Source organism: Peromyscus leucopus, chromosome 2, assembly GCF_004664715.2.
Source record: "Peromyscus leucopus breed LL Stock chromosome 2, UCI_PerLeu_2.1, whole genome shotgun sequence".
NCBI lineage: Eukaryota > Metazoa > Chordata > Mammalia > Rodentia > Cricetidae > Peromyscus > Peromyscus leucopus.
This window is the reverse complement of record NC_051064.1, coordinates 95,363,667-95,387,557: the sequence shown is the minus strand read 5'-3', so window position 1 is coordinate 95,387,557 and position 23,891 is coordinate 95,363,667. Positions and strand designations below refer to the sequence as shown.

The 23,891-nt window shown below is 35.5% G+C and overlaps 1 long non-coding RNA gene and 1 other non-coding gene across 2 annotated transcripts; one reads left to right on the top strand and one right to left on the bottom strand.

The window, feature by feature from the left end:
- Positions 1-564: 564 nt before the first annotated feature.
- Positions 565-16,778, bottom strand: LOC119087347. The gene is made up of 3 exons (XR_005090756.1): positions 16,691-16,778; positions 15,734-15,867; positions 565-760 (listed from the first exon to the last, which is right to left on the bottom strand). It is a non-coding gene; the product is annotated as an uncharacterized LOC119087347 (long non-coding RNA).
- A 1,871-nt stretch (positions 16,779-18,649) lies between these two features.
- LOC114698360 lies at positions 18,650-18,811 on the top strand. The gene has a single exon (XR_003735342.1). It is a non-coding gene; the product is annotated as a U1 spliceosomal RNA (small nuclear RNA).
- The last annotated feature ends 5,080 nt before the right edge of the window (positions 18,812-23,891 follow it).

The window sequence follows — 23,891 nt, the reverse complement described above, 5'->3', positions numbered from 1 at the left end:
GATATCAGTTGGCAAATGTAAAATCCATATTTTCCAGTGGCATGTCACTGGGTATACCAAAAACACTCCTTGGAAATCCCATAAATAGGAGTGATTGGGCAACATAAAACAAGCTTCATCATTTTATGTATTTTTTTAGTTTGGAAATTTTGTTCTTATTGGTTTTGTCTGCTTGCTTTGTTCTCATTTTTTAAAATGTGTGTTTCATTTGAAAGAAAGAGAAAGAACAAAGTTGAGTGGAGAGAAAGATGGGAAGTATATGGTAGAATTAGGTGTAACAAAATACATTGTGTAAAATAATTTTAAGTAAAATGGAATTAAGAGATAAAAACAGATCTTGTTTTTACTGAATTGTCTATTGAGGAATATAGTTTGCTTTATTTAAGTGATTAAACACTTACATAAATAAAACACTTAGATCATTTGATGAGATCTACTTATTAAGAAGAGTCTAGCAAAGATTAGGGAAATCATTTCATTTTGTAGTTTGCAGGAGAAAGTAAAGCCTTACTTACACAAAAGAAGAGAATCAGATCAGGCAAAAAGTTCTTCAAATCTAAAATATATGACTTTAGCATTTATCTTTATATAACTCAGAATTTCACAATATCAGGTCAACCACTGATGATTACGGTATTCTCTTCTCCTTCATGGCATTTGAATTCTGAGTGATGCTGGTCTATGATGTGAAATAATTGGAGTAGAAATGTGGTTTATGATGACATGCAGCAGGCCCAGATGTCTCCTTGTCAAAGTCTATCTATTGAGAAATATACAGAAACACAAATTCAATTTCCATCATATTACAACAATGTAGAAATATAATTTTATCATGAGTTCAAACAACCCATGATTCTAGACACCAAGCTCTCTGGTGTTAGTCTCAGATGCCTCTTATTACTTTCTGAACAGTAGCTTTTTTGTTACCCATCCAATTGAACATAGTAAAAAAATATAATGCATTTTTATATTTTATATCAAGATGAATTAGCTGTGCTTATAATGTATTTAAGTAACAGTCTAACGATTTACAATTGCTTTATATTTTCTGTCTGCTTTGTATTGTATTGTATTACTTGAATTTATTTAAGACAAAAACACAATTAAAATTGCTGTTGATCTCAGGCTGGAAAGATGGCCTACATGCATACACATATTGGCAATACTAACTGGACAGAGCAGGTTTAAATGAAAATAAAGAGCCCATGATGTTGGGAGTGAATTGCAGTGCCAAGAGACAAAGGGGTAAATCAAGGGAGAAAATAGGCTGAATTTGATCATGCATTTTTTTAAAAATTAAAATTAAAAAATTCAAACACAAAAATACATACTTAAAATTGTGGCACAATCATTCAGCTTGCAGTATTTCTACTCTTGATTTTTAGTGTAGTTTGTCTTTTAGTGAATATAGGTGATATCATTTGCAGTAGACAGATTACCTAATGTTGAACAATCATGAACTTGTTAATAATGTCATTGTTTTCTAATATGCAATTTTAATTACTTGGTGTTATCTTGTACATTTTTACACTTCCATATGTAGATAAAGTAAAAAAAATTGTGAGTACAATTTTAGACATCCTATAAATTGAAGAATTCATATTAGTTTCCCTTTCCTTATGAAATACAGTATAGTCAATGGATCATCTGGAAATTGAATCCATGTATATGTAACAACAACATTTGTGTGAATATTTCAGCCAAGGTTGGGCAATTTATTTTCAAAATACCATAAAGGAATAAATAATGGTCACGTCGAAGTTTACAGGGTATGTTTGCTACACATACTAAAGAAAACTGAAATGATGACATACTAATTTTGATATATAAACAATGAGATACCCTTTAGCTATAGAATATGGAATTATGTCTCATTGATTAAATATGTGACCTTAATAGTGAATACTATGATTCTTGAAATGTATGAAAGAAAAAGATACATGGTGCATTGGTTTTGCTATTTTACATTGAAAGGAACAGAGAAAATGGTAATAATAACAAAAATTAAAATGCTTAGCCCTCTGTTTTACTATATTACATCTAAGAGGAAATCAAAGTTGAACAAAAAATTCAAAAAAAAAAAAAAATGGAGCAAAAATGCATTGGCTTATCGACCCAAACTCACAGAAAAGTCTTGTTTGTGTTAAACATTTCAGCAGGATTTTGTCATCACTATGGTACAGTTTCACATTCCACAGCAGCCTGTGGCTTTCTTTGGTGTAGGGATTCTGAGCTGTGGTGGTGAGGTGGTTGCAGACATTCTGAGCTGTTGGGGTGGTTGTAGGGATTCTGAGTTGTCATGGTGAGGCGGTTGTAAGGATTCTGAGTTATCATGGTGAGGTGGTTGTAGAGATTCTGAACTGTCATGGTGAGGTGGTTGTAGAGATCTGAGTTGTCATGGTGAGGTGGTTGCAGATATTCTGAGTTGTCATGGTGAGGTGGTTGTAGGGGTTCTGGGCTGTCATGGTGAGGTGTTTGTAAGGATTCTGAGCTGTCATGGTGAGGTAGTTGCAGACATTCTGAATTGTCATGGTGAGGTGGTTGCAGACATTCTGAATTGTCATGGTGAGGTGGTTGCAGACATTCTGAGCTGACATGGTGAGGTAGTTGTAGGGATTCTAAGTTGTCATGGTGAGGTGGTTGTAAGGATTCTGAGCTGTGGTGGTGAGGTTGTTTTAGACATTCTGGACTGTGGTAGTGAAGGGGTTGTCGGGATTCTGAAGGTCACATAACAGCACTTAGCACATTCAAAGCAAAAGTCTGTGTTTACTGTTTGTGATGCACTTTAGCAAGCCTGAATAAATCATTGCTCCTAGGGATATTCTTTGGAATGAATTTAATGCAGCTTAACATCTCCTTGTGGAACCAATCAGGGAAAAGAAAAATAGGGTATGCTTCTAAACAGTGCAATTTTAAGGTGGGACTGATCAAAACACTAGGGTGTTTTCATGCCACATACTGAAAACCAAAACCAAAATGCAAAAATGTGGACTTGTTTATATTCAGAAAAGCTTCGTATATTCCATCCCCACCACAAGTCACTGTAGTATGCATTTACTAATACAACTAGCATTAATCTACATAATTTGATTCTGAATTTTGAACAGACAAATCTGTCCTCCTAAGTTTGGTGGACTGTGATTGATTATTTCATTTATTTCACCTACTCTACCTGCTATGTTCAGCATTCATTCACAAATATATTTCAATCTTGTGTTTGCTGTGTTCATTGTTAGCTACTTTTGTTGTTCAGAGTTCTAAAAGCGTTTTATTGAGCAATTTCTCCAGTTTTAATTAATTATTGGATATTTTATGGTATAATGACTATTGAATACTGTTTCATTTTTTTAAAGATATGAGCAATAGTTCCCCAGTTTCACTTTGTCTTTTTCACTGTACTTATCCTTTTAAATGTCATCTGTCCTCTAAGATTATTTCTCACTTCATGTGCATGCTTCTGCACATGAGTGAGCTTAGAAAGTTATCATATGCTGAAATGATCTTCCTGTTTGGTGTATGGTTAAATTTTCATGTGGAGTAGACTTGTGTTAGCAGACGCTGAATTCAAAAGTCAGTATTCTCTCAGCCCAAAGCACTTCCACCTACTAGTCATTCATGTTTATGCCATACCTCCAGTCTATGTATCACTATCACAAACCAGTTCATCATCACCACAATTTTATAATTCCTAGAATTTAGTCATTAAATATAAACATCTAAGGCTAATGTTCTTTGACTCCAAAAAAATATCATTAGGTCCATTTGAATTGTTGTGTAAATTATATAACCTAGAAATGTAGACAAGTCCCACACTTTATCTATTCACCGGCTGAGCTTCAGTTGTGGAAAATTTGCATAGGGATCTCGTAGGTATTCATGTGCAGGCTTCTGCTCATGAAATTTCTCCTTTCTCTTGGATACTCAAGAAATGGATTGCTGGATTGACATATTGAGAGAAGCCACTGAGTACTGAAGTGTTTGCTTTTCCAGACAGAGGATTTACAGCTGCTGGGCACTCTCACTAACAATAAGGCCAGTACTTTTTTATATCAGTAACAGCATACTTTCAGTTATTCTGAAGTGTGTGAAATGCTATATTTTAGACCCTATTCTGTTCCCTTGAGCTAACTGTTTATCTCTTTACCAAACCTCACTCTTAAATAGTTCAATTTTATAATTCTTACAATTGGATGCTATCCCTCCAATTTTGTTCTTTTTACAATTGTTTTTCTTTATAGTAATATTTATTATTTGAAAATGTCTCACATGTATAAAAATTATATTCATCATATCTGTCCCATTACCCCTCTCTAGCTCCCTAGTCCTCCTCCACAGCACATTCATATCTTCCATTTGCAATAACCCACTGAGTCCAATTACTGCTGCTCATGAATGCATTCCTTTGTTCTTCCACAGACACATTGGATTCAGTTTGTTATCTCTGCAGCACTCCTACTGGGATTTGGTATGGACTGATATGGATTAAATATATAGATCAATCAAGGCAGAATTAACTTGTTTTCTACATTGGTTTCCTTCCAATACATAAAATAGGCAACACTCCAATTGTTTTGATAGTCTTTGGTATTTTTACTAGCATTTTATATTATTTAGCAGGATTGTAACATAGTGTATTTCTATATAAAAATTCCATTTTTGAATACTATATTGCATTTTATTGGGATTTAATTGCTCTTATATGTGAAGATTGAATTTTCACTAATATGTAATAATTTTTTAAACTGAGTTATCCTTTTTACCTTTTATTGGTGTGTATACAGTGTTTGGGTGTATACCTAAATAAGTATGTGAAAAACTGCATGGTTTGTGTAAATGCTGGTGCATGTATGGAGGTCAGATGACACTATTGTCAATATGTTCACTCTTTCCCATGAGATACAGTTTTGTTTGTATGTTTTTGTAATAAGTGCTGCATATGCAAGACTCTGATGTACCAGGAGCTTATATTTGTACCCATTATCTCTCTGTAAGAGAATTGTGATCACTAATGTTCTCAATTGTGATCTGGGGATCTGAACTCATGTTTGCATGGGAAGCACTTATACAAAATGAACCATCTACTCAACACCAATTTTTCAATTTTCTTAAACAAAGATTCCTGACCAGTGATGGTAAGTAAGAAGTATATGCAATATATATATATATATATATATATATATATGTGTGTGTGTGTGTGTGTGTGTGTGTGTGTGTACATATATATGTATATATATATGAGTGTGTGTGTGTGTATAAATAGTAACTACATTTCTATCATTAGCTATATCTATGTATATATCATCTATATATCCATAACTCACTCTTAGATAGACTTGGTGTTAGCTATAATACAATGATAATAGTGTACAATTTTCTAAAATTTTATTTTTATTTCTTAATTTAAGTGGTAAAACAGTAAAGACAAAATGAATTAATACTTATGTCTTTTCAAGGTTTGGGGGAAGACATTCTATTTATTGTTCATAGATTTATATTATCCCTTTTATTTAGCCCATTTACTCTCAAAGTGTTTATGGATGATTAGTGCTCTGACTTTTCATCTGAATTCATTTTTTAGACAATTGAATGAACTTGTTACAGAAAACAAATGGCTAGCAGATTTCATGGGAGGCCATGCTAAGTATCAAGCATCAGCTAAATCGCAAAATGCAAAAATATGTTGTGCCTTTGGGTAGCAATTAAGCTACTGCTTACACAATAATAGTCCCAAAATATCAAAGGTGAGAACAAATTACCTAACTCATTTTGTATATGATAACAGTAATCAAAACTATTCTGCCACATGAAAAATTCTAGGAACTTCTCTGCCAGTTTTCACCATGAACATCAGCTCTATTGGCGTCTTTATGAATGGCTGCAGAAAAGGATGTTTCCTTCAAACAAATACTCTGAAATGAGGGTTAATGGGAGGGTAAACAATGCTCTCTTTTTATGCTGACATAGACTGAACATATAACATCTCTGAACCTATAAAAGCTAGGATATTTTTCCTAACAGACAATTCTTCATATTGAGAAAGAAAATTAAGTATATCTATAGAGATATTAATTTTTTTTCTTCATTTGTTTACACAAAGATGTCCCATGTTTATTTTTAACATCTCAAAGAAGTGAGTGGGGCCCTATCTCAGAAGAAAGAAAAGGAAGAAGAGGAGAACAAAATGAAGAAAGAAAACATAAAAGAGTAATAGCACACTGAAATTGCCCAAACCTGTGTGATAGGTAAATATCGTTAGCCAGCATATGAATATTATCAATTAAAAATCACATTAGTATGAAGAACAAGGATTTTAGTTATAAAATGATGAATAGCAAAGCTTTTATAAATGTAAAGAATATCCGGGTTATTTTTTTTTATATTTTCTAGTGCTCTGTAGTACATACTATGTAAAATGCATTGGACATAAGTAGGAGGTATTAAATAATCAACATAAAATATTTAATTGATTTATTTATAAAACACTTAATTATGCTGGGTGGTGGTGGTGCACGCCTTTAATCCCAGCACTCAGGAGGCAGAGGCAGGTGGATCTCTGTGAGTTCGAGGCCAGCCTGGGCTAGAGAGTGAGTTCCAGGAAAAGCGCAAAGCTACACAGAGAAACCCTGTATCAAAAAACCAAAAAAAAAAAAAAAAAAAAACCAAACAATTAATTGCTAAATATTATATTGATGGTAGTAATTGTTAATTTCCATGCTACACTCAAATTAAACTAAATCCTTTATTGACATACTTTCATTCCATCTCTGAATATTGATTTGCTTATAAAAGAGTCTGTGATAGTAGTTAATGATGAAACTTCTATTAGACCATCGTCAATGCGCATATATGCACATATAGAGAGAAAGAGGAGAGGGAGAGAAAAAAAAATTATACACAGTGTTACTATCTAATAATTATAACTAAAATGCATTGAGTACTTTATCCAGGAACTTCAACACCTGATACGTATGAAGATTTAATTTACTCCTAACCATAAAGCTATAATGGACCTATCATCATTACCTTTATTTCAAAAATGAGGAAATTACTATCAAGATATCTTACTGAGTGCATAGTAATGAAAGTATACTTACTTTTAAATATGGAAATCAATGTGCTGACCAAAAAGAGTGACAATAGTTTTATACTTCCTAGTGAAACCCACAACATTTTCTCATTTTTAAATTATACTATAATCTTTGAAATCATCACAGTCAAAAATCAAAACCCTTATGAAGTTATTAAATTTAGCACTCCACTCATGTGGGAGTATAGATTCCATTTGCTGAAGAGATTATTATAGATGTGCCTAGAATAAAATGCAAATATCACACAGAATGGGCTGGATCTCTCAGCTGGGTTTCCCAAAACCTTATCACCTTAAAATCTTAAATATTAGAATAAGTATATATTTAAGAAAATGTTCTACCTAAAATAACATATGAAAGTGAGTTAACGAAATTGGGAAATGAAATGATTAGCTGTACATATAAAACCAAAAAGGAGATGAGGTGTGAACTTCTTTTCAGTGGTTGGGCCTAAAACAATGTTGTGTACTTGAAACTTACAGGGAGCATTGGTTATTATAAAATAAAGAACTACAGGATATGTTCTCTGCTTGATTATGTTGATTATTTATATATATATCACATATTGTTTTAAAATTTAAATGTGTGAGTATTCCTGTCAATTATATTTCTTTCAGAATAACAGTTAAAAGGAAATAGAAAGCCAAATAAATCATGATACAATAAAATAGGTAATCAAGGATAATAAGCAGTTGAAAATGTTTTTATTATGTCATAGCAAGTAAATTCCTAAAGGTAAAATTGAAAGGCATGATTAGAAATAATAAATAAGCAAATATTTTTTCAAAAGGAAATAACGTTGATTTAAATAAGAAAAAGCATGGATAGTTTTGGTTTTTGTTTTTTAACAAAGTTACTATATTTCTAAAAACACATGTTTTTATCTTTGATGCTATCTGGAGGATCTGTGATTAGTCCTTGATGTTTGTATGACTAATATAAGCATATATGAACATAATGAATTTTGGCTTATTTCATGAAAGTGTACTTTAGAGAAAAATTACTAATGTCATGATATTCCTGGTTTTCACAGAAATTGACACATTTACCTGAATAAACTATTTTTTATTTAATGTATTTATTTTACATCCTGACTGAGGTTTTTTATTCCTCCTCTAATCCCAGTCCCTCTCACCCTCCTCTCTGCTATCCCCCTCAATCCACTCCTCTGTTTCTGTTCAGAAAGGGGTAAGCCTCCTATATTGGTGAAATTATTAAGGCCACTCCACGTAGTTAAAATGATATTCATTTAATGGCATTACTTACAAATTAAGGGATAGGTAGGTCACAGGGTCTGGGGAAGGTGTATTGCAGTCCAGTGGTGTTCTCTGGAGCTCTGCTTGGTCAACCTCCACCGTTCAGGGTCCCAGAACAGAGAGAGCGCTGGCCCATCCAGATCTCTGGTCCCCAGGCACCTCCCCTGGCCCCACCTCATAGGCATGACAGTTGCCAGAATCTCAATGGGGGTTGGAACTTCCAGATCAAAGCTGGAATGGCTACCCACTACATCTCCCCCTTTTTGTCTAAATAAGAAGGTTCTAAACTAATACAAGACTATATACAAAGGAATGGTTATCAAATATTGTCCAGGAATAATGAGAGATAATGACCTAGATAAGATGGAACTACAACCAATGCAAACAATATCAAGCAAGAAACACATACTAAGATCCAGAGAAGTATAGAGCATAGGTAAATGGCATGTTATAAAGATCATTCCAAAAGGTGTCCTATCCTAAAGGACCGGAATCTAATACTTAATATTTTCTATCTAAGATATTATATATACTAAGTTGTAACTATAACTGCTAGTCTTCAATCCCATCAAAGACTGAGAAGGAACATAATGGTACCTGAGAAATGGTAGATGGATGCAAGCAACTTTCGGGAATCTTGCAAGAGCAGACCAAGACAGCTGGTAGCCTGGACAGTCACCTAATGTTTCTCAGAATTGCTGGTGCATTTAAATTGGCTACAGGCCTAGAGTATCTGACAGACCATTTTCAGAAGCAGGAATTCTGAAAGACCATCTTACCCTGTCTTGGCAGAGTACAGTGGTCGCTTTCCTTGTGTCCCGCTTGTCCAGAAAAGACAGCATTGCATTCGTACTGTCAGCCGTCAAAGGCAAGGGCAGTTCTTTGTCCAGTAGGCCATTTTGTGACAAGAAGACAAACTTCCAATGGAAATGTCTTAGAAGTCCAACATTCTCTCAGGATCAAATTGGTGCAGCCAGGAGCAATTGTGTCTCACATCAACAGAATTCTAAGTTATTTAAATGCCATATTCTCTAGGTCTATGAAGTGTTTGAAGATTAACTGTCCATCTGACCTATGTATCTGTAAATTTGGATAGCCTAACTAACGTAACTATAGAGATGACAGGCATAGGTGACTATAAATCTGTAAGTCTTATCTACCAAAATTACCTAAGGACTAAGGCTTCACATAAACAAGGTAAACAGTCTATAAGCCTCCCCTGGACCTGCTTCATAGGCATGACATTTGCTGGAGTCTCAATGGGGGTTGGAACTTGCAGATCAAAACTGGAATGGCTACCCACTACACTCCCATGGGTATCAACAAAGCATGGCATATCTATTGTGGTAAGACTAAACACTTCCCCTCACAGTAAGGCTGGGCAAGGCAATCCAGTATGAGGAATAGGTTCCCAAGAGCCAGCAAACATATTAGGGACAGCTCATGCTCACATTATTAGGTATCCCACAAGTAGACCAAGCTACACAACTGTCACACATATGTAGAAGGCCTAGGTTGGTCCCTTTCAGGCTCCCTGGCTGTAGGTTCAGACTATATGAGTTCCTATGAGCCAGATGAGTTGTCTATGTGGGTTTTCTTGTGATGTCCTTGATCTCTCTGGCTCCTACAATCCTTCTTCCCTCTCCTCAGCAGGATTCCTGGAGCTTGGCCTAATGTTTGGCTGTGGGTCTCTGCATCTTTTCCAGGAAGTTACTGGATGAAACTCTCTAATGACAATTGGGGTAGTCATCAATCTGATCACAGGAGATGGCCAATTCAGGCTATGTATCCACTATTGCTAGGAGTGTTAGCTATGGTCATCCTTGTAGATTCCTGGGAATTTCTCTTGCATCAAGTTTCTACCTGAACCAGAAAAGTACCCCTTTTCCAGTCATCTCTTTCAGTACTCTCCCCCTCCACCCACCCACCAACCCATTCCCTCAAGTTACCATCCCTACCTGCCTCCAAGTCCACCCAGGAGATCTATTCTATTCCCCCTTTCCAGTGAGATTTGTGCACCTCCTTGTTATCAAGTCTCTCTGGTTCTGTGAATTCTAGCATGGTTATCCTCTATTTTACAGCTAATATCCACTTATGAATATATACCATGTTTGTCTTTCTGGGTCTGGGTTACCTTACTCAGGATAATTTTTTTCTAGTTTTGTCTACTTACCTTCAAATTTCCTGATGTCATTGTTTTTAACAACTAAGTAATACTCGATTTTGTAAAAGTACTACATTTTTTTTTATCCATTCTTCAGGTGAGGGACATCTAGGTAGTTTTCAGATTCTAGCTGTTAGAATAAAGTTGCTATGACCATACTTAAGCAAGTATGCTTGTGATATGGTTGAACATCCTTTGGGTATATGCCCAAAGAGTAGTATAGCTGGGTCCTGAGGTAGATTGATTACCAATTGTCTGAGTAACTGCCATGTTGATTTCCAAAATGCCTGCACAAGTTTACTCTTCCACCAATAGTAGAATAGTGTTCCCCTTCTTCCACATCCTCTATAGCTTAATCTGTCATCAGTGTTTTTGATCTTAGGTACTCTAACAGGAGCAAGATGGAAACTCAGAGTTGTTTTGATTTGCATTTCCACAATGGCTAAGAATATGGAACATTTTCTTAACTTTTTTTTCTGTAATTTGATGTTCTTATGTTGAGATTCTCTTTTTAGGTCTGTACCCTATTTTTTAGTTGGAATATTTGTCTTTTTGATGTCTAGTTTTTGGAGTTATTTATATATTTTGTAGATCAGCCCTCTGCTAAGTTGGTGAAGATCTTTCCTTAGTCCAAAAGCTGCTGTTTTGTCTTATTGATAGTGTCCTTTGCCTTACAGATGCTTTTCAGTTTCATAAGATTCCATTGTTTGTAAGAAGAAACAGAAATTACTGAATATTAACCATTTTATTTTTCAAGAATGTACAAAAATGTAACTGCAACCAGCACAGTTGAGACCACCATGCTTTACAGGAAGTGTTCAACTAATGTTGTATGCAATGTATGAAATTTCTGTGAAAAAAATTATATAAAATTTAATCATGTTTCCTTTCTTTCTTTATCAACCTTGTTTCTCATATTTGAGCTCATTTTCATACACTAGTATCTTTAAAGGACAACTTTGATTTAACACTTAAAATTGATACTTTTGATTCAGCCCTTTTAGTTGCTGTAAATCTGTGCATAGTTAGTTATATATATAAATACAAATAAATGTTAAATAATATTGAATTATTTTGTTTCCTGCTTACTCAATTATATGGAATATATTTTCAACATGATTTTGTCATTAATGCACTGTTCTGTACAAACCAGTGGAAGTAGGTATTGTATATAATGTTAAAAATAAACAATTCCTACTTCCTTTCCAGACCTTATTCCATATTAAATTAGTAATCTTATTTTAGATTTTTCCTCTAAAGGTGATTTTATGTTTTAATTATTATTTTACATGTTAAGCAATTAAAGCATTTCTATTAGGTGTAAAAATTTAAATTTTTTATTATCAGGGTTAAGAACTTAAAATGTGCCAGTTCTCTAGCCCCTAGGCCCTGGGGGCATATATTCTGCCCCTCCACACACCCATCACAGCCCCAGAGTCTGGGCAACAGCCTCCTCTCTGCTCCCTCATTAACTATTCCCCCAGGCAAGCCACCATCGACCACCAGAGCTGCACACTCCATCTGCACCAACTGAGAAAAAGAGTACTGATTGGAGGAAGAGGGACTCTCAGAAGAGGAACAGGCTCCACCTGCACAGATTGGAGGAAGAAATGTGTAGATGGCAGTGTAAGGGTATATTCAACAACATAAAGAGCAATATGGCACAAACCAGTGGTTCTACAACAGCAAGATTTGAACATACCAACGCAGATGAACCAGAAGAAAACAACCTTAAAAATAACTTTATGAAGATGATAGAAGAGATAGAAGACAAAGAGGAAATAAAAAATTTCCTTAAAGAAATGGATGAAAAGAAAAACAAACAAAAAAAAAACCTAGAAGAAATCAGTAAATCCCTTAAAGAAATCCAAGAAACCCAAGAAAAAAAAATCAAACCAGTGAAGAAAAACTTTCAAGATTTGAAAGCTGAAACAGAGGCAATAAAGAAAAGACAAATTGAGGGAATACTGAAAAGGGAAAATCTCAGTAAATGAACAGGAACTACAGAAGCAAGCATAACCATCAGAATACAAAAGATGGAGGAGAGAATCTCAGGCATTGAGGATACGATTCAGGAAATAGACTCATTGGTCACAGAAAATGTTAAATCCAGCAAATTTTTAACACAAAACATCCAGGAAATCTGGGACACCATGAAAAGGCCAAACCTAAGAATAATGGGGATAGACAGAGAAAAATTCCAGCTCACAGGCACAGAAAATATATTCAACAAAATCGTAGAAGAAAAATTTCCCCAACTAAAGAAAGACAAGTCTATAAAAAGGTACAAGAAACTTACAGAACACCAAATAGACTAGACCAAAACAAAACAAATAAACAAACAAAAAATGAGTTCCCTCATCACATAATAATTAAAACACTAAACATACAGAATAAAGACAGAATATTAAGAGCACCAAAAGAAAAAAGGCCAAGTAACACATAAAGGTAGACCTATAAGAATTATATACTAGGCTTTGCTTTCCCCCCATGGGAGGAGGATAGGATGAGGGTGGGTTGGGGGTGGGGTGGGGGTGGGGTGGGGGGGAGCAGGAGGAGGGATAAGAGGGGAATAGATGGTTGGTATGTAAAATGAATAAAAAAAATTACAACCAACTTCTCAATGAAACACTGAAAGCGAGAAGATCCTGGGAAGACATTCTGTAGACACTAAGAGACCACAGATACCAGCCCAGACTACTATACCCAGAAAAGCTCTAAATCACTGTAAATGGAGAAAACAAGATATTCCATGAAATAAAAAAAAAAAAAAAAAAAAACAGACTTAAACAATACATTTCCACAAATCTAGCCCTACAGAAACTACTAAAAGGAAAACTCCAATGCAAGGAAGTTAACTGTACCCACTAAAACAAAGGCACTAGATAACCTCATACCAGTAAATCCCAAGGAAAGGAAACCCACAAACACTACTACCACCACCACCACCAAAACCAAAAATAACAAGAATTAACAATCACTGGACATTACTATCTCTTGATATCAATGGACTCAATTTGCCTATAAAAAGACACATGCTAACAGAATGGGTACAAAAACAGTATCCGTACTTCTGCTGCATACAAGAAACATACTTCATCCTAAAAGACAGACATTACCTCAGAGTAAAGGGTTGAGAAAAAATTTTCCAATCAAATGGACCTAAAAAACGAGCTGGTGTAGCTATCCAAATATATTACAAAATAGACTTCAGACTAAAATTAATCAAAAGAGAAGGACAAGGACATTTTATACTCTTCACAGGAAAAAATCCATCAAGATGAAGTCTCAATTCTAAACACTATGTCTCAAATATAAGGGCACCTACATTTGTAAAAGAAACATTACTATAGCTTAAATCATACATCAAACCCCACACTGTAATAGTGGGAGACTTCAACTCCCCACTTTCACCAATGGACAGGTCTGTTGGACAGAAACTTAACAGAGAAATAATGGAACTAGCAGATGCCATGACACAAATGGACTTAACAGACATCTAAAGAACATTTCACCCAAACACAAAAGAATATACCTTCTTCTCAGCAACTCATGGAACCTTCTCCAAAATTGACCACATACTCTGTAGCAAAGCAAGTCTCACCAGATAGAAAAAAAAATTGGAATAACTCCCTGTAGGCGAATTTCTAAATAAGACATAGAGCCAAATATAGGGGTGAAAGCCTTAGAGATCAGGGAAATAGGAATAGCCACTAGCCAACCTTACCTCACCAGTTCTGAAACTTCCTGTCTACCCACGCCTTTTTATGACTTTTTTTTCTGCCCTCTCACTGGCACTTAGCCCAGCTACCTCATTTTCTTGTCACTGCCTGTCTGCACAGACCTTCAGGTCTCTATGGTTTTAATCGCTATGGCATTAAAGGTGTGTGTCACCATGCTTGGCTCTGTTCCCTAGTATGGCCTTTAACACACAGAGACCCTGCCTACTAAATGATCAGATTAAGGGTGTGTGCTGCCTGACTTTGTTTACTTAAAATGGCTGGCCATTTTATCTTGAATTCCAGGCAAGCTTTATTTATCAAAGCACAAAGGAAATGTCACCACAACGCCCTGTATCTTATTGGACCATGATGGCTTATAGTTAGAATTTAACACAATGTAAATTGCTGAAGGCCTACAATCTCAAACCTAAATAATGCTCAACAGAATCACCACAGGGTGAAGGAAGAAATAAACAAATAAATTAAAGACTTCCTAGTAGTCAATGAAAATGAATGCACAACATACACAAACTTATGGAGCACCATGAAATCAGTACTAAGAGGAAAGTTCATAGCACTAAGTGCCTATCTAAAGAAAGTGGAGAAATCTCATACTAGAGACTTAACAGCACACCTGAAAGCTCTAGAGCAAAGAGAAGCAAACTCACTCAAGAGCAGTAGATGACAGGAAATAATCAAATTGAGGGCTGAAATCAATAAAATAGAAACAAAGAGAACACAAAGAATTAATGAAACAAAGAGTTCGTACTTCAAGAAAATCAATAAGATAGACAAACTCTTATTCAAACTAACCAAAAGGCAGAGAGAGAATATACAAATTAACAAAATAAGACATGAAAGAGGGACATAATATCAGATATTGAGGAAATCTAGAGAATCATTAGATCATACTTTGAAACCTGTACTCCACAAAATTGGAAAATGTAAAAGAAATGGACAAATTTCTGAATAGGTTTCACACACCAAAAGTAAATCAAGATCAAATAAACAATGTAAGTAGACCTATAACCCCTAATGAAATAGGAATAGTCATCAAAAGTATCTCAATCAAAAAAAAAAAAAAAAAAGCCCAGAGTCAGAAGTTTTCAACACAGAATTCTACCAGAATTTCAAAGATGATTTAATACCAATAATTCTCAAATTGTTCCAAACAATAGAACAGAAGGAACATTGCCAAATTCTTTTTACGAGGCTACAATTACCCTGATACCCAAACCACACAAAGACATAAGTAGGAAAGAGAATTACAGACCAATCTACCTCATGAACATGGATGCAAAAATATTTAATAAAATAACTAGCAAATGGAATTTAAGGACATGTTAAAAAAAATCTTCCACCATGATCAAATAGGCTTCATCCCAAAGATGCAAGGATGGTTCAATATGCAAAAATCTGTCAGTGTAATCCACCATATAAACAAAACTGAAAAAAAAAATGATCATTTCATTAGATGCTGACTAATTTACTTTACATATATACCTGAGCATCAGCATGTATAGCACATGCATGTGGGTGCCTGTGAATGCTAGAAGAGTCATCCGATCCCCAAGAACTTCAGTTACAGATTGTTGTGAGTCATGAGATGTAGGTGCTGGGAACCAAATGCGGGACCTCTGCAAGAACAGAAAGAGCTCTTAGTCACAATGCCAACTTTTCAGTCACTTCCTGCATTCCCCATTCATATTTCTTAACTGATGGCACTTTTTAATTTCACCAGTTTGGATTAAGACCAATGGTAACATAATTTCAGCAATTTAGAGGAAACATTCTTGATGCAAATAACATTTTGCTAACTTACCTACAATTCCTTGATTCTTCTATTGACTATATTCCCATGGTGACTTTTCACTCTCTGTTTAAATCATCATTCATCCATTTTAGTTTTGCTAAATTTTGATACAGATTTTATGTTTCTTTAAGTTCTGATTTATTCTTTATTGATTATGTGAATGTTTCTATTATGAAGAATTCTTAACTATTTACTTACAGTCGTACTATTTCTTCTTTGGGGAGACTATGATATTCATTTTGCTGCACATTTGCTCTTTTCCATCATTCCCATTAGAAGTATCATATACAATCTCAAACTATACACAGCCTTAAAAAGGTGTTAATACTTTAGTGTCCAATTCTCTTATTACAAATCAGTTTTCTTATTGATAAATATTGAATTCTTTCTCTCTCTCCTCTCTCCATTCTCTTCTTTAATTTGTAAAGTTGTTTTTACTCAATGTAATTAATTTTTTTTTCCTTTTTTTTTTTTTTTTTTTTTTTGAGGTAGGATTTCTCTGCGTAGCAGCTTTGGCTGTCCTGGAACTCACTTTATAGATCATGTTGGCCTGGAACTCACAGAGATCCACCTGCCTATGCCTCCCAAGTGCTCGGATTAAAGGCATGCACCACCACATCCAGCACTCAATGTTATCAATTTCTTACCTCGATGAATTTTGTTTAATCTTTTCTCCTACATAGATATTTGGCCAGCCTTAAAAATGAATATAACAAGAAGGAGTGAAACAGTGGTTCAACTGAAATAAAACACAGAAGAAAAACTCATATGGAAACATCACTTTTAAAGATATTTTTAAAGTAAATAAAAGATAAATACATTTTTTGGAGTTTTATCAAAATACTTTCTTTAATTTAACAGTTAACTTACATAAAATTTGAATGGCTGATTATTTGGGAAAATAATATTTTTTTTGATTTTTCGAGACAGGGTTTCTCTGTGTAACTTTGCGCTTTCCTGGAACTCACTTGGTAGCCCAGGCTGGCCTCAGACTCACAGAGATCCACCTGGCTATGCCTCCTGAGTGCTGGGATTAAAGGCGTGAGCCACCACTGCCCAGGCGGGAAAATAATTTGAATGTTAATGCTTATTCATAGTCATGTTAAACCTTGGCTTGATTGTAGTCTACAACATAAAAAGAAGGCAGGTAACCCTAGTCATCTGTATGTGTGGAATATCTGACTGACTACAGAGTAACTCGTTAACGAAACAAAAATCATAATTATTAAAATACACTTGTTTATTATTTTAATTGCTTTATATCAAGTTTTATACTATTTTTTCCAAGTTGTCATATTTTTCACACTTTCAAATTTAATATTCAGTATTATCCAGTGGCTTTTCTTCATTTGACAAGTATGCAAACTTAAAAAGAGTAGAAAAAAAGAACCTACTCATATGCTCTAATTATACTTCTCTGAATGGGTTGGTTCATATTGTTCTCATTTCATTTACTTTCTTGTTTTTGGATATTCTCAATAACTTTGTAACAATCCAGATGAAGAATATAATACAGGATTGCTGTGGGATGGTCTGTATGTCAAATGTGTTGCTCTGATTGGTCAATAAATAAAACACTGATTGGCCAATAGCCAGGCAGGAAGTATAAGCAGGACTAACAGAGAGGAGAATTGAGAGAACAGGAAGGCGGGAAGAGACACTGCGATGCTGCCGCCATGGCCATGACAAGCAGCATGTGAAGATGCCGGTAAGCCACAAGCCATGTGGCAAGGTATAGACTTATAGAAATGGATTGATTTAAGATTTAAGAACAGTTAACAAGAAGCCTGAGCCATTATGCCAAACAGTTTAAATAATATAAGCATCTGTGTGTTTATTTTATAAGTGAGCTGTCAGACTGCCGGGGCTTGGCAGAACCCAGAGAGAAAACTCTCCAGTTACATAGGATGAATGATTTATTTTCTTAAAAGACAGTGTCAAAGATTTATTGTCAGCCATACACAAAGATACCTAATTTTCTAAATGCCTACAATACAGTAAGAACTTTATCATCCATCTGGCTATAATAATAATACTAAAAAGATCACAAAGAATTTCTTAAGAATACCTTCCTGACAGTGTAAAGTTCTAGCTAGTTTTCTCAGCAGCTTAACATATGTAATGCTTTTTTTTTTTTTTTTTTTTACAGATTAAATCAGGCATTTGCTCAACTATGTTCATTGCAGCATTTTTCTTAATAGCCAGAACCTGGAAACAACCTAGATGCATCTCAACCGAAGAATGGATGAAGAAAATGTGGTACATATACACAATGAAGCACTACACATCAGTAAAAAACAATGACTTCATGAAATTTGAAGATAAATGGATGGGACTAGAAAAATATCATCCTGAGTAAGGTAACCTGACTCAGAAGGACGAACATGGTATGTACTCACTCATAAGTGGATACTAGATGTAAAGCAAAGGATAATCAGACATACAACCCACAGCTCTAGAGAAGTTAGCTAACAAGGAGGACCCTAAGAGGAACACATATATTGACCTGGAAAGGAGAAATAGATAAGTTCTCCTGAGTAAACTGGGGGTAAGTGGGGCAATAGAGGGTAGGGGATGGGGAATGAGAACATAAGAGAATAGGATGTATACTTACCTGGCAGGGGAGATACCATGACCATGAAGGTGGTTTTCCCAGGGCGAGGCTTATCCATTGCACTCCGGATGTGCTGACCCCTGCGATTTCCCCAAATGCGGGAAACTCGACTGCATAATTTGTGGTAGTGGGAGACTGCGTTCGCACTCTCCCCTGAATAAAAAAAAAAAAAAAAAAAAAAAAAGGAGAATAGGATGTTCGAGCTTGAACAGAGGCGAAGTGGGAGAGCAATGAAAGAGATAACTTGACAGAGGGAGACATCATGGGGACAGAAAAAAACTCGGTGCTAGAGAAGTTCCCAGAAATTCACAAGGATGACCCCAAGTTAGACTATTAGCAATAGTGGAAAGGGTGTCTGAGCTGGCTTACCATGGTAATCAGATTGGTGAATACCCTGACTATCATCATAGAGCCTTTCTCTTTAACTGATGGAAACAGATGCATCGATCCATAGCCAAGCACCAGCCCAGCTCCAGGAGTCCAGTCAAAGAGAGGGAAGAGAGATTCTATGAGCAAGGGGCATCAAGATAATGATGGGGAAACCTACAGAGGCAACTGAACCCTGGTGGGAACTCTAGACCAACAGCTGTGGAGCATGCATGGTACTTGACTAGGCCCTATGCATAAGCAAGGCAGTTGTGTAGGTTGGTCTGCTTAAGGGACTCCTGGCAGTAGGATCAGGATCTATCCCTGGTGCATGAGCTGGCATTTTGGAGCCCATTACCCTTACACAGCCTTGATGCAGGGAGAGGGGCTTGGACCTGCCTCAATTGAATGTACCAGGCTTTGCTGACTCCCCAAGGGAGGCCTTACCTTGTTGGAGGAGGGAAAGGGGGTGGATTGGGGAGGAAAAGATTTGGGGAGGGTAGAGGGAGAAGGGAAGAGAGGGGGATCTGTGGTTGGCATATACAATGAATAAAAATTTCTTAATAAAAAAATTTAAAGATATTGCCATTAAAAAAGTTAGTAAATTAAATATTTATTAATATAGTTCCTATAATGTAAATGGTTATGTAATAATACAAAAGCAAGAATAAATTATTAATTCAACTACAGCCAAATGTTAAAAACATTAAATCTCAGTGTATAAATACATTTCCATTTTGTATATGTATGAGTATATACACACATATGCAAAATGCAGCCATTACATATTAGTATTCTGAAAGCTGGTATTTACAAATACTTAAAATACAAAAAAAGAATATCAACTTCATAAAAAAAAAAAAAAAAACCTCTGGTAACACTTATATAAAAAGTCTTGCCGGGCGGTAGTGGCACATGCCTTTAATCCCAGCACTTGGGAGGCAGAGCCAGGCGGATCTCTGTGAGTTTGAGGCCAGCCTGGGCTACCAAGTGAGTTCCAGGAAAGGCGCAAAGCTACATAGAGAAACCCTGTCTCGAAAAACCAAAAAAAAAAAAAAAAAAAAGTCTTTCCTTTGTAAAGCTCTGGGCTTTATACACACATAATGTGGTTAAAGATGTTTGCTTTGGAATCTTACCTTTGCCTCATTTGAGCACTTTTGTTGCTAACAATGATGTGTTCATATTCTCACTTTATGAAAATCAAACTGCTGATGCAAGAATCACAGTGTATATGGAAGCACCTTAAATGTCAAATTTGGTCATTATGTCATAAGAAAGGATATCACTGTGGCAAAGAGAAAGTAGGGGTGCTTCATCCAGGAGGTCCCTAAATCACAAATATTCAAAGCATACTGCAGCCCAGACAAACACTGGCTCATATGTCAACATAATTCACAGACAAAGCAGCCATTTCTCAGGTGTCAGAAATGCTATTAAGCTATCCTTTATATCAAAAATTTGAGGTCTATCTAATTCTTGGCTTTATTCCTCTTAAGTATCTTGATTCAGATGGTGTTTAGCATAACAACATAACTGTACCTCTATAGCAAATCATGTGTGTTGCATCAATTGCTTCATAGGAAATGTACTTGCTGTAGAAGGAATCTTAAATTTCTTATCAATAAAATCAAACTTGAGGCCAGTTATTGGGGTGAATGCTGGAAGATCAGAGACACAGAACAAGCCACAGCTACCTCACCTCGCCAGTTCCTCAGCTGGTCCTGTTTCCTCAGACTGGAAGCCTCTGAGTCCTCATCCAGAATGAATTTCAGCTGAACTGCTGCTCAAAAGCCTGAAAACTTTTCAGTTGAGGTGCATCTAGGTTGTTTCCAGGTTCTGGCTATTAAGAAAAATGCTGCAATGAAACCAGCCAAATGCTTCTAGTTTCTAGTCTTCACGCCTTATATATCTTCCTGTTTTTGCCATCACTCCCTGGGATTAAAAGCTCACTTCTTGGGATTAAAGGTATGTGTCATAATGCCTGGCTGTTTCCAATGTGGCCTTGAACTCACAGAGATGGAGGGATTTCTGTCTCTGGAATGCTAGGATTAAAGGTGTGAGTGCCACCATTTTCTAGCCTTTGTATCTAGTGGCTGTTCTGTCTCTGACCCCAGATAATTTTATTAGGGTGCACAAATTTGGGGAACACAATACCACCACCACTTGCAGTAAAAGACAGTGCAAAATTGGCCTGCTTTGGTAATGAAGAACAAAACAACTGATGTAGCTTTTGTAGTGAAGATTTTTATAGCTGTTTTGTTCATTTCAGATGCATTCATTTTATCCTGGAAATCCAAGGATGAGGTTGTAAAAAAAAAACAACTAATTTTACTTAAAATGGCTTATAAAACAGATTAAAGTAACTTACATATGTTAAAAACATACCAAGCATTTTGTCCAAATATAGATGTGTACCATTTTTACACATAAATATATAAACTTAAGTCAAATTCATACGTAAAATTTAATGTAAAAATGTCACCCTTTCATAGGGACAATAACAGGATACAGAAAACATAGAGGCTGGTGGCAATACCTATCTCTTAGAAACCAGGAACTCTCTAATACATTGAACAGCAAGTCTTAAAGTGTTTTCTATAGAAGTTTGACCTTTTTAGATCTATGGAGATAGAACTGTAGTGTCCTTAGGATCAAGACTGATGAATAGGAAATAAGATTCTGCTGTTAAATGACCCAAAGAAATGAAGGACACACAGAGAGGAGAATGAGGTATACCAACGCAAGCGTGCCCTTGCCCCATTTTTGACCTGCACTAGAACAAGTTGACTAGAGGGCATAACCTGCAGAAGGAGTGGTCTTGCAGCACCAAACACGTGTTGATAGCTGCTCCCTATTCCTTCCTTTTTTTCAAGACCTCATCTGATGATGCTGATGGAAATCCATTTCTTTCTCAAAAGAATCTCTGAGAATTTGTTTAAACAAGCATTGAATAAAAACAAGCTCATGGGATTTTTATTGAATGTCTTATACCTTAATTAAAAAACAAACAAACAAACAAAAACTCTCCATAAAGATCATTCTAGCTGCTAAGTCTCCAGGAGGCTCATGGATGAGAGGTTAACTTGCACCCTGACCTTTGTGTGGTCTTTCAGTTGTTCCTGAAGGCAATTACAAATTAATTTTTTGCATACAAATCCAACATTCATATTCTGTTTCCTGAAGTTAATACAAGTGGACATCTTGGTTATTTTGTAAATATTTTCACTTATAGAAACAGTTATTTGCATTAATCATATTACCAAGATTAGAGAATTAACAAGATTTTGTACAATTAAGGATGCAAAAGCAAAGTCATTTCTATATTTCTCAAAGAATTTAAACTGATAGCAATACCTATAGTATTTCTTTTTGTAGTGAGATACACAGAGAATTGTGTAAGTGTTCCATAAGTCACATTAACAATAGATTAGAGCACCATGTGAAAACTTTTATTCAAATGGTTGTCATGTTGCAATTATTTCGCAGCCATGTGAATATGTATTTGAGTGTTTATCTAAATTGGATGATGTCTCAATTGATTGTGTGTATATATGTGAATGTATTAGGAACCTAAATGTGACACACAAAATATTTTGCATATTTTAATGTTATAGTTTGATTTTTAAGAGCAATACATGATGTTTTCTTTTGATTTATGTTTATTTTATTTCTGTGTTTACCTGCATATGCCTATATACTAATTGCATGCAGAGTCCATAGAGGCCAGAAGTGAATATCACCTTCCCCAGAACTGGAGTTACAGATGGTTGTGAGGGGTCACATGGTACTGGGAATAAAATCTTTTTTACTCTGATAGAACAGGCAGTTTCCTTAACCACTGAGCAATCTCTCCATATTCGGGGTTTTTACATTACATCCATTTCCTGGTTTTTATCATGAAGATTTAGTTATGTCTTAGCTTTCTTAATCTAAGATGCAATTTACAATCCTCAATTATTATTATATGATAAAAATCTCTTCATCCTTGTGAATCATATAAGAGAACTATAGAATGTAAGTCTATTATCTTGTGAAAAAAAGTATTGTTTCTAGTCTGCACTCATTCATGTTGTATTAACTAAAGAGGATTTATTTTTCTGTTTTCACATAGTCTCCGTTTATTTTTTTCCTAAATTTTAAAGTTTCAATTCATTTGTCTTTTTTTCCACTCATTATCAGACTGAGGCTGAAGGCCATTGACAAAGTAAGATATTTTTCATAGAATAGTGGCTGGTGTAAAGATGTAACAAATGTCATTTATATGGATTACCAGCAATCACTAGTGCTGTTTAACCTGGTTCGGGCAAAAAACTTGTAGAATTTTTTATCTGTAGTATTTCCATGCACCTTCCAATAATTCCCTCTGAAATGGAAGTGCAGTCCCAGGCTTGGTGTTCTGAGAATAATGATCTCCTAAATCTTCCTGGCACTAACAGCATAAAGTACTTACTATAAAAGTCCCAGTCACTGCCCACAGCAGTCCAGCAAGAAAATTGCTTATTACATAGATCCTTTGTGTATCTTCCTTGCCATGATGGACAGGGACAAGAAAGGAGGGAGTTTCAAGTACATCCCATTATGGCAGATATTGATAGAGTGGAATACACACTCATAGTTGAGGTGATGAAGGAAAAACGTTCCAGTAGACTTAGAAGGAAATCATCTCTCAGTGAAGCAAGCAATGGATAAACAGAGCCCCCAGAGCTTGGGATGCTCGAGAGATGGATAGCCTGAAGAGAAAAGTAAAATGACATAAGAAATCAAAGAATATTTTACCCACAGAAAGAAAAAAAATCAATGAAAATGATGAAGTACTGTTTGAAAGAAATAAAGTAATTTTTCCGGTCTCCTCAAAGAAGGGGTGGGAG